Below are 12139 nucleotides of genomic sequence, written 5' to 3'. Positions count from 1 at the left end.
AGCTCTTGGGAGACTGAGGCAGGGGAATGGCCATGAACTCCTGGCAAGCCAGAGCTACACAGTAAGTTCCAGGCTAGCCTTCCTGGGTTACAGAGTAAGAACCTGTTGTTGGGGGGTGGGGTGGGGTGGGGTGGGGAAGTAGCACACACCTTTAATCCCAGAACTCAGGAGGCAGAGGCAGGCAGATCGGTGTGAGTTCGAGGCCAGCCTGGTCTGCAAAGTGAGTTTAGGACAGCCAAGGCTACACAGAGAAACCCTGTCTTGAAAAACTAAAAAATAAGCCGGCGTGGTGGCGCACACCTATAATCCCAGCACTCGGGAGGCAGAGGCAGGCGGATCGCTGTGAGTTCGAGGCCAGCCTGGTCTACAAAGCAGGTCCAGGACAGCCAAGGCTACGTAGAGAAACCCTGTCTCAAAAAACAAACAAACAAAAAACCCAAAAAATAAAAGAATAAAAAAAAGAACCCATCTTAAATAAAACAAAACAAAACAAAAAAGGAAGTGCTTTGCCAACGTCATACAGTTTGTCAATGCAGATCTGGGACTCAAAACTCACAGCTGTCTGCTCCACTCTCTTGTCATCACCAATGCCACCACTCCCGATTCCCTCCAAATCAAACATACCCTAGTCTAGACTCAAGCCTGCTACTTCTTCCTTTACCTCCTCAACAGAGCCTGTGGGGGAAGAATCTCTGGTGCTTTTCTGGCTCTGCAGGTGTGTGGGTAGGGCTAGGAGATGAAAGAGTTGAAGAGCCTAGAGAAAGCTCTTGAGGGGGGGGGATACACATGTAACCCCCCCCACCCTAACTCTAGCATGATGCCCACCTACCAGGCGGGCATGGCCGGTGGTGACTCAGCCGCATCCGGGGAAGATGCCAGGGCAGTGACTCACCTACCGAGAAGAGCTGAGTCTGGTACTTTGCCAGCCCCGCGACAGAAGCGACTTAGTCACTACCAGGGCTGTGCTGCCCAGCAGGCATGGCCTAAGGATCAGGGACAGGGGCCAGCTACGTCCTTCCTGGTTACATGCGCCCCCTGGTGAAGGCAGGCTTGGCTTCAGCATCCAGGATTGTGGCTCAGCTGGCCCCTACCCAGTGCCTCCCTCACTACTGCCCAGCTCAGTGACACACCAGCTCTGCTCTAGGGCCAATAAGTTTAGTGAGACCCTTGGGCTGGGCTGCCCTGGCCCCTCTGCGGCCTGCCCCCCCCTGCCCCCCCCCCCCCCCCCCGTGCCCATCACTCACTCACCACCCACTCTCTGACTTGCTCTACCTCTTCCTGCCACCCAAGTTGTACCCAGGCTATGAGTCTCCTTTAAACATGTCCTGGCAGCACCCCTGCCCCGACAGCCCCTCTCACACTCCCCACTGACACACACACACACACATACACACACACACACACACTCTCTCTCTCTCTCTCTCTCTCTCTCTCTCTCTCTCTCTCTCCCTCCCTCCCTCCCTCCCTTCTTCCCTCCCTCCCTCCCTCCCTCTCTCCTGCCAGCAGCTGCTGAAGTTGTTCAGCAGGAGGAGAGAAATCTTGAGGGTGGGTCCAGGGATTGAGTTACCAAAGCCAACGGGGGTGGGCCCCGTCACCCAATCCCTCCTTTAACTCATTTCCCGGTCTCTCTCACCCACCTGCCTCCCTCCCTCCCTCTGGCTGGCAGCCCACTGCCCTTTGAGCCCCTCCGCCCCACTCCACCCAAACTAGGAAATAAATGTTGAAGAGTAGTTGTCAAGCTAAGACCAGCGCCCAGTGTATGTGAGAGAGAGGGGGGGGGGGGGGGGGAAGAGATGGAGGGAGTTCCTGTGCTCCGTCTTTGGGCTGCAAACCACTAGGTGTGTCTATGACTGGGTTAAGCCTGAAAGGAACAAAGTAACTAACTCACCGGGTCCCAGTGGAGTTGGAGGGACCCAAAGGGAGTTGACAGGCTGAACAGCCTCAATCCATTTGCACTATTGATTTCTCACACACTGCAGCAGACTTGATGGGGGGGGGGGGGCATGATAAATCAGGACCCCAGAGACAGGGAAAAACTGAGTGGAGGGGGGGAGGGGCTCCTGCACCATAATCTGTGGCCCACTCAGATCTGCTTGGTGAGGAGGTGACCAGGCAGGGGATGGGAGTTGGGGGGGGGGCAGGTGGGAAAGTAGGTGGATTAAGGGCCCATCTGCAACAACTTCCAGCTTGCAACGCAGATAGGTTCTGGAACAACTCTAGAGGGCGCCATTCCCCTCGCCATCCAAAGAATGGCCTTCCCGGCACCGGTAAAACATGGAGTCCCTGGGGAGACTGAATACAAATGGAACCCCAAGAGATGGCTACTCTTTACCAAACTGTCTCCCCATATCAGCCCCTGCTCCTAGGCCTCAGAGGACCCCCCTCCCCCACCGCACCCCCCACAATCTGAGACCTCTGCTAATTGTTCTGCTCCTGTTTGGTGCTGAGGACAATGGCATGTGTCATGGGCCATGGGCAGGGCAGCAAGGAGCTCAGGAGGGCTCTGGAGAGGCTGAAGATCTGGACCCTTGTCCCCTCCACCTGTCCCCAACTCACCTGGCAACTGTGGACAAATCCCCTGGCCCTCTCTAGGTCTCTAAAAAAAACGAAAACAGCTGGACAGGACGTCCCTTCCGAAAGGTGGCTCCAAGCCCCACAGCTCGCCAGCCCCGGGGAATGTGTTGGAAGCTGTCCAGCACCTCCACTCACACCAGTGGCCACAGGCCCGCCCAAACGAACCAAGACCCTGCACAGACAAGCAGGGAGAGACATTGCCCTCACTCCGTGGCCCTGGCCTGAGGTTCTCCTTGCTGCAAAAAGGGGTGGGGTGGGGGCGTGGGAGGGGAGGAGGAAGGAAGCATAAACTGTGTGGTAGAGACCAGAGAAGAGTGGTGCAAGCCCCTTGGGCTCCAGGCCCAGCATAACCAGTGACCGGCTGAGAGTTCTAGGGCAAAACATATTTTTCTTTGGTTCCCCTCTGTGAGGCGGAGGGGGCTGTCTAGGCTGCAAAAGTCCCTTTCAGATCTGAGGGAAATTGGGCCTAGAAACCTAAGGGGTCCCCAGAATTCTCCTGCTCGTCTGGGCTGGCCTAAGCTTCTCTCAGCAAGGTATTGCCCTGGGCTAGCATAGTCCCTTGTCCTGTCTACTGCCCCTGTCCCCTCCTCACACCTCTGTCTGTCTTTTTACCCTCACCTTGGCTAGCCCCTTTGCCTGCCCCGTGCTTTTCTGCACGTCCCTCCTGCCAGGGGACAGACCAACTAAAAATAGTCTCACAGCCTTTCTCGCCCACAGCTGCCCAAAGAGCAGGAAACGATGGGGGGGGGGGGGGAACAGGCGGTCAGGGAGGCCTGTGCCCTGGCCTCACCCACCAACTCTTAACTCAGAAAGGTGTCCAGCACTCTAGCCTGGCCCTACTGCCAACTTGGCCATCTCAGGGACACCCCCACACCCCTTCCCTAGGGGTAAAGGCCTGCAATCACAGGGCTGCCCCTGGCCTGTGGGAGAAGAAAGGAGGCAATTGGTCTGGTGGGAACCCTTCCCAATTCCTGACAAATCAATGCCAACCACATTGTGGGCACAGAGAGGGAAGGAAGGCCTGGCTCTACCCACTGGTCTTCTGAGGGCAGAGGGACATGGCATTGGGAAAGTGTCTCTCGGCTTCTTTTATCCTATCTCAACTAAGAAGGAAAAACAAACTAGTACCCCGGCCCCAATTACGCTAGTCCTCAAAATATACATGGCTCAGATATAGGGGTTTCAATAGTACCCCTAATGCCAGGCATGATGGCGCACACCTTTAATCTCAGCACTCAGGAGGCAGAGGCAGGCGGATCGATGTGAATTCAAGGCCAGCCTGGTCTACAAAGTGAGCCTAGGACAGCCAAGGCTACACAGAGAAACCCTGTCTTGAGGAAAAAAAAAGTGTCCCTAAGATACCATAGCCAAAAGGGCAACAGAAAGCAGGCTACGCTGGGCGGTGGTGGCACACGCCTTTACTCCCAGCACTCAGGAGGTAGAAGCAGGTCGATCGCTGTGAGTTTGAGGACAGCCTGGTCTACAAAGCAAGTCCAGGACAACCAAGGCTACACAGAGAAACCTTGTGTCGAGAAACTGAAAGAAAGAAAGAAAGAAAGAAGGAAGGAAAGAAGGAAAGCAGGCTGTGACCACCAAGCTGGGGATGCACTGTCCCTAAGCTGAATCAGGTCACAAGGGAAAAGTCTCCCATTGGCCACAAGCTATATTGTATACAGTACCTGTTCTCTATCCCATCTGGGATTTCTGGCACCTCCCAACCCTAGGGAAAGGCCCTTTCAGCACAGGAGGCAGGGAACCAGTTCGGAGACTCTCTGGAGGCCAGCAAGGGAGCCCTGTGCTGTGAGGCAGGCGGGAAACCCAGGCATCCTGGCCTCCAGCCCAGAAAGTGAATGAGAAAAAGATCTCCAAGGGGAGAAAAGGAAATAGGCTTGATAAGGACGTACACGCACACACGCACGCACGCATGCGCACACATACACGTACACACACACACACACACACACACATGCTCAAGCACACAGACACACATACACACACATGCCTGCCCTACTCCTGCAGCTCCCAGAAGTGACCCATAGGAAGGTTCTGGCCAAAAGGATTGGATTGGAGAAGCAAATACTATTGTGAACAGAAAAAGAGGAAGTGAAGACACCACAGGGTTGGAGGAGACAGCCTGGCTTGCACCTGCTGTATCTTCTCCTCACAGTAGTAAGGTGCCCGCATCTTAAGGCCAAGTAGTAACCAGGGCCTCAGATATGGGAGCCACACCAAGCTCCGGTACCCAGACCCTAACCATTCATTCCTGGGCTCCCTCTGGCTCCCCTTCCCTGGAACCAAGCCAGGAGTCAGCAAGCCCAAGGTGGTGCTCTTGGGAGCCAGGGCAGTGCCAGGGGGCAGCCCTCACCCCATCCTCCCACTGGCTTCCCTCCCGCCTGCTTTCAGCCACGACACATATCTCAGCTGTCCAATCCGATTAGGGCTCTTGCCCAGTGAGCTGGAGAAGGAGGCCACTGGGCAGGGAAGACACAGACAAGGACGCAGGCAGCCGGGGATGGCAAAAGGGAGGTGTCGGAGAGGCTCCTGAAGTGAAGCTGTGTAGTTTCTGAGGGGGAAAAAAAAAGGAACCTGGTGCTATGTGACAAGCATCCTGGTGACAGGGAAAGCTGCTCTTCTCAGGAAGTCCTGCATCCTCGGGGCAACAGCCCTGCAAGGCGGCAGCGGCTGCCTCTGTCCCCTGGGTAGCGGTGGAAGGAAACCAATGGAAGGCGCAGAGACTGACCCAGATTTAAAGAGGGTTCCCATTCTAGAACTCTGCCTCTGCCGTCATAAGCAGGGTTGACTTGGGTTTCAGCATCCTTTATCTCCCGGGGACCTTTTATGGCAGGGTCACTGTCAGGGAAGCCCAGGCAGCTATCCATAGAAGGTTTACAAATGAAGAAACTAACGGAGAGGCTTAGCTGGAGAGAAGACTGTGTGTGGTTAAGAGTCTCAAATTAAGGCTGTGCTCACACCCAGGGTCCCCACGTTGCTTTTTGTAATGAGAGCAGAACTAAGTCTAGACTCCATTCCATTACTGACCCTTTCTTCCAAAGCCAGTCCTCAGGGGGACCTTGGAAAACATGAAGGAGGATAGAACACACACACACACACACATACACACCCCACACCACACACATACCCTACCACGAACACACACATGCACACACTATACACACTACTCACACACACACACCACACACACCACACAACCACATACACCATACACACACACCACACACATACTCTACCACTCACATACACACACACCACACCTCATACACACACACCCTACCACACACACACCACACACATACTCCACCACTCACATACACACACAACCACATACACCATATACACACTATTCAAACACACATACCACACCACACACACACACACACACACACACACACACACACACACACACACACACACGGACACCACACACAGCAAGTTTCCAAATTGGTACACGTCACCCACCCTCACAACATCCTGAGAGACTAACTGTGGTGGGTTAGGGTCTCTTCTAGGTCCCTCCCCATTTGGATACCCTCAGAGGCAAGACATACTAGTTACTCAGACAAGCCACCTGCCCTTCGTATAAACCCACCAGACTATAATGAGATCCCCCCTGCCCCCTCCCACTTCAGCACGCACGGCCTATCAGCCCACCACTGGAGAGGAAAAGCCGCCAGTGTAAACAGTAGGTGCCATCCAGCTCTCTCCCAGAGAGCCTGCAGGAGAGCTGAGGCTTGGGGACCTCCCAGCTCTGGAGTAACACGAGGAGCCGGGAGGCTCTGAAAGCCAAGGAGTGCAGGGAAACTGGCATGGCTGATCAGCCTTCCAGATCTGGTCCACACCCCCTTCCCCAGCCATCTGGGCTGAGCCCGGGTTTGGGCCTCACTCTGATCTCTCCCCTTGGATGCGTGCAGGGACCTTTATCCAAAATGTGTAGGTCTCACAACCACACACTCCACACGCAGGCGCTCAAGGGAGGGGGCTTCGGCACTAGGCGCGAGGTGTGGGCAGGTGGGATGTGTGTTCCCATTGAGAACAAGGTCAGCAAACAGTGTAACCACAACCACCTTTCTGCAAAGCCCTTGGGCACCCAAGTGTGTCAAGCACCTGGAAGGAGACCCGCCCCCCCCCCCCCCCCGGGGCTCCCTAACATAAGTAGGGAGGGAGCCGAGGCAAAGTCCTGAGCCTGACAAGCCACGAGGCAGCAAAGGAGAAATCCCTCAGGGGCAGTAAGGGTCCCCTTCACGTCCCTTTCCACTTTTTCAGTTAGGCCACCTCTTCCCAATTCTCCAGTCTAGGTGAGGTGGGGGTGGGGAGTTCAGGCAACACTGCAAAGGAGGGGTGCAAGGGCGTGGGGCCTGGGCAGGCGGTCTCTTACTTTCCATTCTTAGCTAGAGAATGAAGAAAGCCTGAGGGGGGCGAATGGCAGGAGGGGCGTTCGGTGGTGGTGGGGGGCGGTCTAGAGCGCAGAGCTTTCCAGCGCCCTAGGGTTGCCAGGCTTCCACCTCCCTGGACTACTGTGAGCAATGGGGGTGCGGGGGGAGGGGGGGAGGAGGGATGGGGAAAGCCTGAACTGCCAAAGAAGGAAGCGGCCGGATCAGAAGCAGAGAGGCCTCGGCGGAAAGGAGACCTAGGGAGAATTGGGAGGGGGCATGCACGATCCTACCTGCTCAGGTGTGTGCCGGCAGGGGGGCAATGGGGTTCCCCCGGAGAACCGGGGAAGCCCTCTCGGCTCGATTCAGGATTCCCCCCAGCTTCTGGGTTAGGCTGCTGCAAGAGGCACGGTTCCCGTTGGGTCCTAAAGCCCACTCTTCAGCTTGTAGTCAGTCTCTCTCTCTCTCTCTCTCTCTCTCTCTCTCTCTCTCTCTCTCTCTCTCTCTCTCTCTCTCTCTCTCTCTCTCTCTCTCTCTCTCTCTCTCTCTCTCTCGTGCAGCTCTGAGGACTGATGGTGGAGAACTAGCCCGCTGGAAAGATGGAGGGCCAGGAGCCGTATGGCATCCCAACACAGACCACACAGACAAATTGACCTTTCTTTCTGCTTCTCCTGAGCCTACGGGTTTGGCCTTGGGTCCTAGGGATGGGGCTAAGGCCTATTCCCTACCATTCCCAATGGGCTATTTAGCTATCAGCTATCAGGAATGCAAGGAAAGCAACTTTCCTTTTAGACACCTGCTTCTGTCCTCTTTTTCAGACGACAGCAGTCTCTTCACTCCACCCCATCATCCCCTAAGTGCCAAAGAGGTCATCCCGGGAGAAAATGCTGGTCTTCAGGAAGAGAGATGTACCGATGTCTCAGTGGCAGCTGGAGACCACTGCGGATTGGGGAGCCTGTGGTGTGCACTCACGTATAGGAGTGTCTGAGCAGGTGGGGCTGGGGAGAAGCTTTGGATCCCGTCCTAGGGGTGGCAATTAGCTGGGAACGCATAGGACACAGAACCTACAGGTCAAGCAGCAGTGGAGCCCCTGCTCAGCCCTCAAAAGGATCTTGAGTCTTTATCACTGTACCGAACATGGGAAAGTGGGGGGGGGGGGTTCCCCACCCCCTCTTACAGGTATTCTGGGGACAGTAGACCTAGTAGACCAACTTCAAGGTCACTGGCTCTGTAGTATGGGATAAGCAGCTTTCTCAAAGGTCCTCTTTCTCTCTGGTCACCCTGAAAGAAAAATTCAGGCGTGGTGGGCCAGGTGGGCAGCAGCGGGGAGGTGGCTGAGGAGTCTGTCTGAGAGTGCTGGACTGCGGACATCTTGTGAGGAGTGTTGCATAGGATTTCCAGGAGCGGAGGCGGGGTGGGGTGGGGTGGGTTGGGGTGGGCTGGAGGATGTCATGGGGTAAAGGGCTAGCAGACCAGGCTATACTGAAAGGAGAGAGGGTAAGAGTGGAGCCTCCAACCTCCAACCCACAGTCTTGCAGGAAGAACTAGAAAGGAGCTAGGCAGCTAGCTAGCTAGGATAGAAGCCCGGGGAGGAGTCTATGGGGTGAGCTCAGGTCAAGCCTTTCACCCTAACGTGCCTCAGTTCTCTCCCAGCTGTTAAACAGGACTCCGGATTCTTCCCAGGCAGTTAATGAGTGTTTACCAAAGGGCTTGGAGCTCCTCAGATCTCAGCTGGGCCACCACTACAGTTATAAACCTCAATGAGGGCTGAGTGTTATTTGGAGGGGTTGGGGGTGAAAGGGGGGGGGTGTAGAAGAGCAGAGTACGAGGGGACCAGACTGCTCTCTCACAAGCGGTCCCGGAGAAGCGCAGGCCCAGCTGCCACAGGATATCCTTGTACCCAGGAATGGAGGTCACCCTCCCCCTCCCCCTAACCACCACCACCACCGAACACTGGCCTCCAGCTAGCTGTAGGCAGAACCCAGCCGGGCAGCTGGCCTTCATTAACTCCAGCTTTTTCGCCCCCCACTGTGAACCCACAGCTTCTACAGGCCTAGGCTACAGGGGGCTGCCCTAGTCTGACCTTGCAGCTGACACTGGAATGGGGGGGGGGGGGATTGCCACAGCAAAGGCCAAGTTACCAGCTGAAAAGAAAGTCAAGCGAGACTCCTTCTTTTTCCCACTGGGAACAAGCAGAGAGGAAAGGAGTGTGGGGGTGAGAGGGTGGAGGTGGGGGAATTTAGGGCAAACAGCAGGCAGTGAAGTCAGCTGGATTGAGGCCCAGAAACCCCCACACCCTGAGGCCAAGTCTTACTCTAGCTTTGCTTTCAGCTAGAGTCTTGGCGAGGCCCCAAACTAGGGAAGGCCCTGGCTGCCCCTTTCCGCCTCCCTGCCCCCACCCTTATTAAATACACATTTTATCTCTCAGCATCTTCATTATCTTAACTGAAGGAGACAAGCAGTGGATGGCGGCAGCAGAGAGCGTCAGGGGAGGGGGGGGTGTGGGGAGCAAGGCGCACCCTTGTTACAAAGTGCTGATCTGGCTCTTTCAGGCAGTGTGGGAAACAGGAGGGATCAAAGCAAGTGGGGCTGATTCAGAACTCAATTAGAAATTAAACAACAACAACAACAACAAAAAAAACCCACCCCAAAACAAACAATAACAACAAAAAACCGGGAGCCGGCTCTCCTTTTGCCAGCCTTCAAGCCTTCACCCAGCTCCTTGCACCCAGCTCTCCTCTCCTGGCAGTGTCTGAATTGGTGGAATTGGAACATGAAACGGAAGGACGCACATATGCCACATACACCTTCCTCTGTGGCCGGGTAGACACCAGGAGGAGACTGAGATAAACACTAAAAAGTAGGACGTCAAAGGTGGGTTCCTCTCCCGTCCCTTACCAGCTGGAGGCAGTTTTCTGGGCAATCTCTGGGGGCGTGGAGGTAACTTCTTGACAGACCCACTTCTCTTCCTAGCCTGTGGGCAAGTCTCCAGCCAAAGCCTCTCTGAAGCAAATTATTAGGACATCCATCCTAAGGGCTGATGCCTGTGAGCAGCGCCTCCTCTCGCAGGGGCTCAGCCCATCTGAGTCGTGTCGTCCGTCCCCCCCCCCCGTCCCCCCCCCAAGTTTACCTCCAGCTGAGGACTGTTTTCAAGATGGGGGCGGGGGAGGGGTGGAGGAGAGGGAAGGCAGTAGTCTCTTCCTTGGACTGTTCACTGAATGGTAGTTAATGAGTAGCTACCAGAGTAAGTGCTGGAGATGGATACAAATGTAAATAAAATCTCACTCAGGGTTGTTCAACCCTCTACACCTTAAACAACAAAACTCACATGTGCTTCCCCCCCCCCCCTCCTTTCCCTCCTATTTTTGTGCTCTGTAGGCTAAAGGTCAACTGTTAGGTGTCATTCCTCAGGAGCCGTCTGCTTTGTTTTTTAACTATAGAGGCGGCTCTTACTTTACCTGAATTGACCTCAGATGCTGACCAGCCAACATGCCCCAGAGACCTGCCTGTCTCAGCACTTCCAGGGCTGGAGTTAAAGTACTTGCGTATATATGGGTGTGTGGCAGGGCATCCCGGAGATTTGAGTTTGGGTGCTCATGCCTACACAGCAAGCAACTGGGCTATCTCCCCAGCCCTAGTAAAGGTTTTTTAGGGGTTTTTTTTTTGTTTTTGTTTTTTTTGAGACATGGTTTCTCTGCGTAGCCTTGGCTGTCCTGGACTCGCATTGTAGACCAGGCTGGCCTCGAACTCACAGTGATCCACCTGCCTCTGCCTCCCGAGTGCTGGGATTAAAGGCGTGCGCCACCACTGCCCGGCTAGTCAAGGTATTTTTACAAACATGGCTAACTGCCCCTTATCATCATCTCTTTCCTTTCCACTGAGGATGGAACCCAGGGCCTTGCATGTCTCAGGCCAGCTCCTTTTACACTTTATTCTGAGATAAGGAGTTTTGTTAAATTGTCCGGGTTGGACTTGAACTCACTGTTGTTCAGGTAGCCCTTGGCCTCGTGATCCTATGTAACTGGCATTGCAGACCTACTGTACCACCAGGGCCAGTCTCCTGGGTATCTTTAGAGGGTACTTACAAGGCCCGGAGGGCCGGGGAAGCAGTTCAGTGGCAAAGTTCCTGTATAAGGGAGTGGGGGTGGGGCAGTGGGCAGGGAGGGAAGGAAAGGGGCTCTGCCAAGTTTCCTGATTTCTGGGTAGCTATCCTGGACCTCACACACTCTTGGAGTCAGCTAGCCACAGGCAAGTCTTCACTGAGCCAGAAGTGTCCGAGGCATTTTGGGGTGGGAATTCATACCAACTTTATTGAGTCTATGTTCTTTCCACAGCAATACCCAATACTATGGAGGCTTAATCTGGTTCATTAATAATAATAATAATAATAATAATAATAATAATAATAATAATAATAATAATAATAATAAAAACAACGACAGATCAGGATATAGGTCCACACCCCACTGTCTTCAAAAGGAGAAAATGTAGGTCAACATCTTTTGCCACTACTCCATGTGGCCTAAGATCCTGGCAAAAACTCGTTAACCACAGGCCCATCCCATCCTACTTAAACTCCCACAACCTTCCCATAGCTCTCAGCTTCAGTGAGAAAAACCCGGCAAGGAAGACACTCTCTTCCTCTCTGCCCCGGCTGTCTGAATTACACTTAAGGCTTTACTGACAAACATACATCAGCCGCTGCTCCCACAAGGGCAGCGGAAGCTGGGGAGGGGGTGGGGTACGGGACTCTAAAGTCTGCTTCACGCATCATTGACACAACCAACCCCGTTCCAATCGCTGGAGTCTTAAGAGCAGCAATGACCTAGAAATTGACAGTGGGGGGAAGAGCCAAAGGAAACTAACAAAACAGTACACATAAAGCCCTATTTCCAAATACGGGGCAAGGGAAGAGAGAAGAGGTGCAAGCAACTTGGCCTCTGAATCTGCAAATGCAGGCTTGGCTAGAAGCCAGGGAGGATACAGCAGCAGCAGCAGCAGCAGCGGCGGCGGCGGCGCGGTTCCACTGAGAGTGAAGCCATGTTCCAGACCCAAGCCCTACGGTTAGAGGAAGGCGCCAAGCCTCAAATACATGGAGGTGGGGAGGCCGCTCCTTTTTGGGCAGGATCCTACTGTGGACACAGAACAGACAGCAGCTGCCCACAGTGTGGAAACAA

At 54.4% G+C, this 12139-nt stretch overlaps 1 protein-coding gene across 3 annotated transcripts in view; it reads right to left on the bottom strand.

The window, feature by feature from the left end:
* The window catches only part of RARA (retinoic acid receptor alpha), a 51771-nt gene extending 41736 nt beyond the window's left edge, over nucleotides 1-10035 (bottom strand). Inside the window, exon 1 of one of the 3 annotated variants that reach the window (XM_084749363.1) lies at nucleotides 9861-10035. The gene's annotated coding sequence lies outside the window, so the exon portion shown is untranslated. Of the gene's footprint in view, nucleotides 1-2556; nucleotides 2776-7255; nucleotides 7373-9860 lie in introns of those variants that run through there. The other 2 variants (XM_084749364.1, XM_084749365.1) reach the window with 2 other exon arrangements.
* Between the last annotated feature and the right edge of the window lie 2104 nt (nucleotides 10036-12139).

The sequence above is a fragment of the Acomys minous genome, assembly GCF_964271855.1.
Source record: "Acomys minous genome assembly, chromosome: 12".
Taxonomy (NCBI): Eukaryota; Metazoa; Chordata; class Mammalia; order Rodentia; family Muridae; genus Acomys; species Acomys minous.
This window is presented reverse-complemented; position numbering and strand designations above follow the sequence as displayed.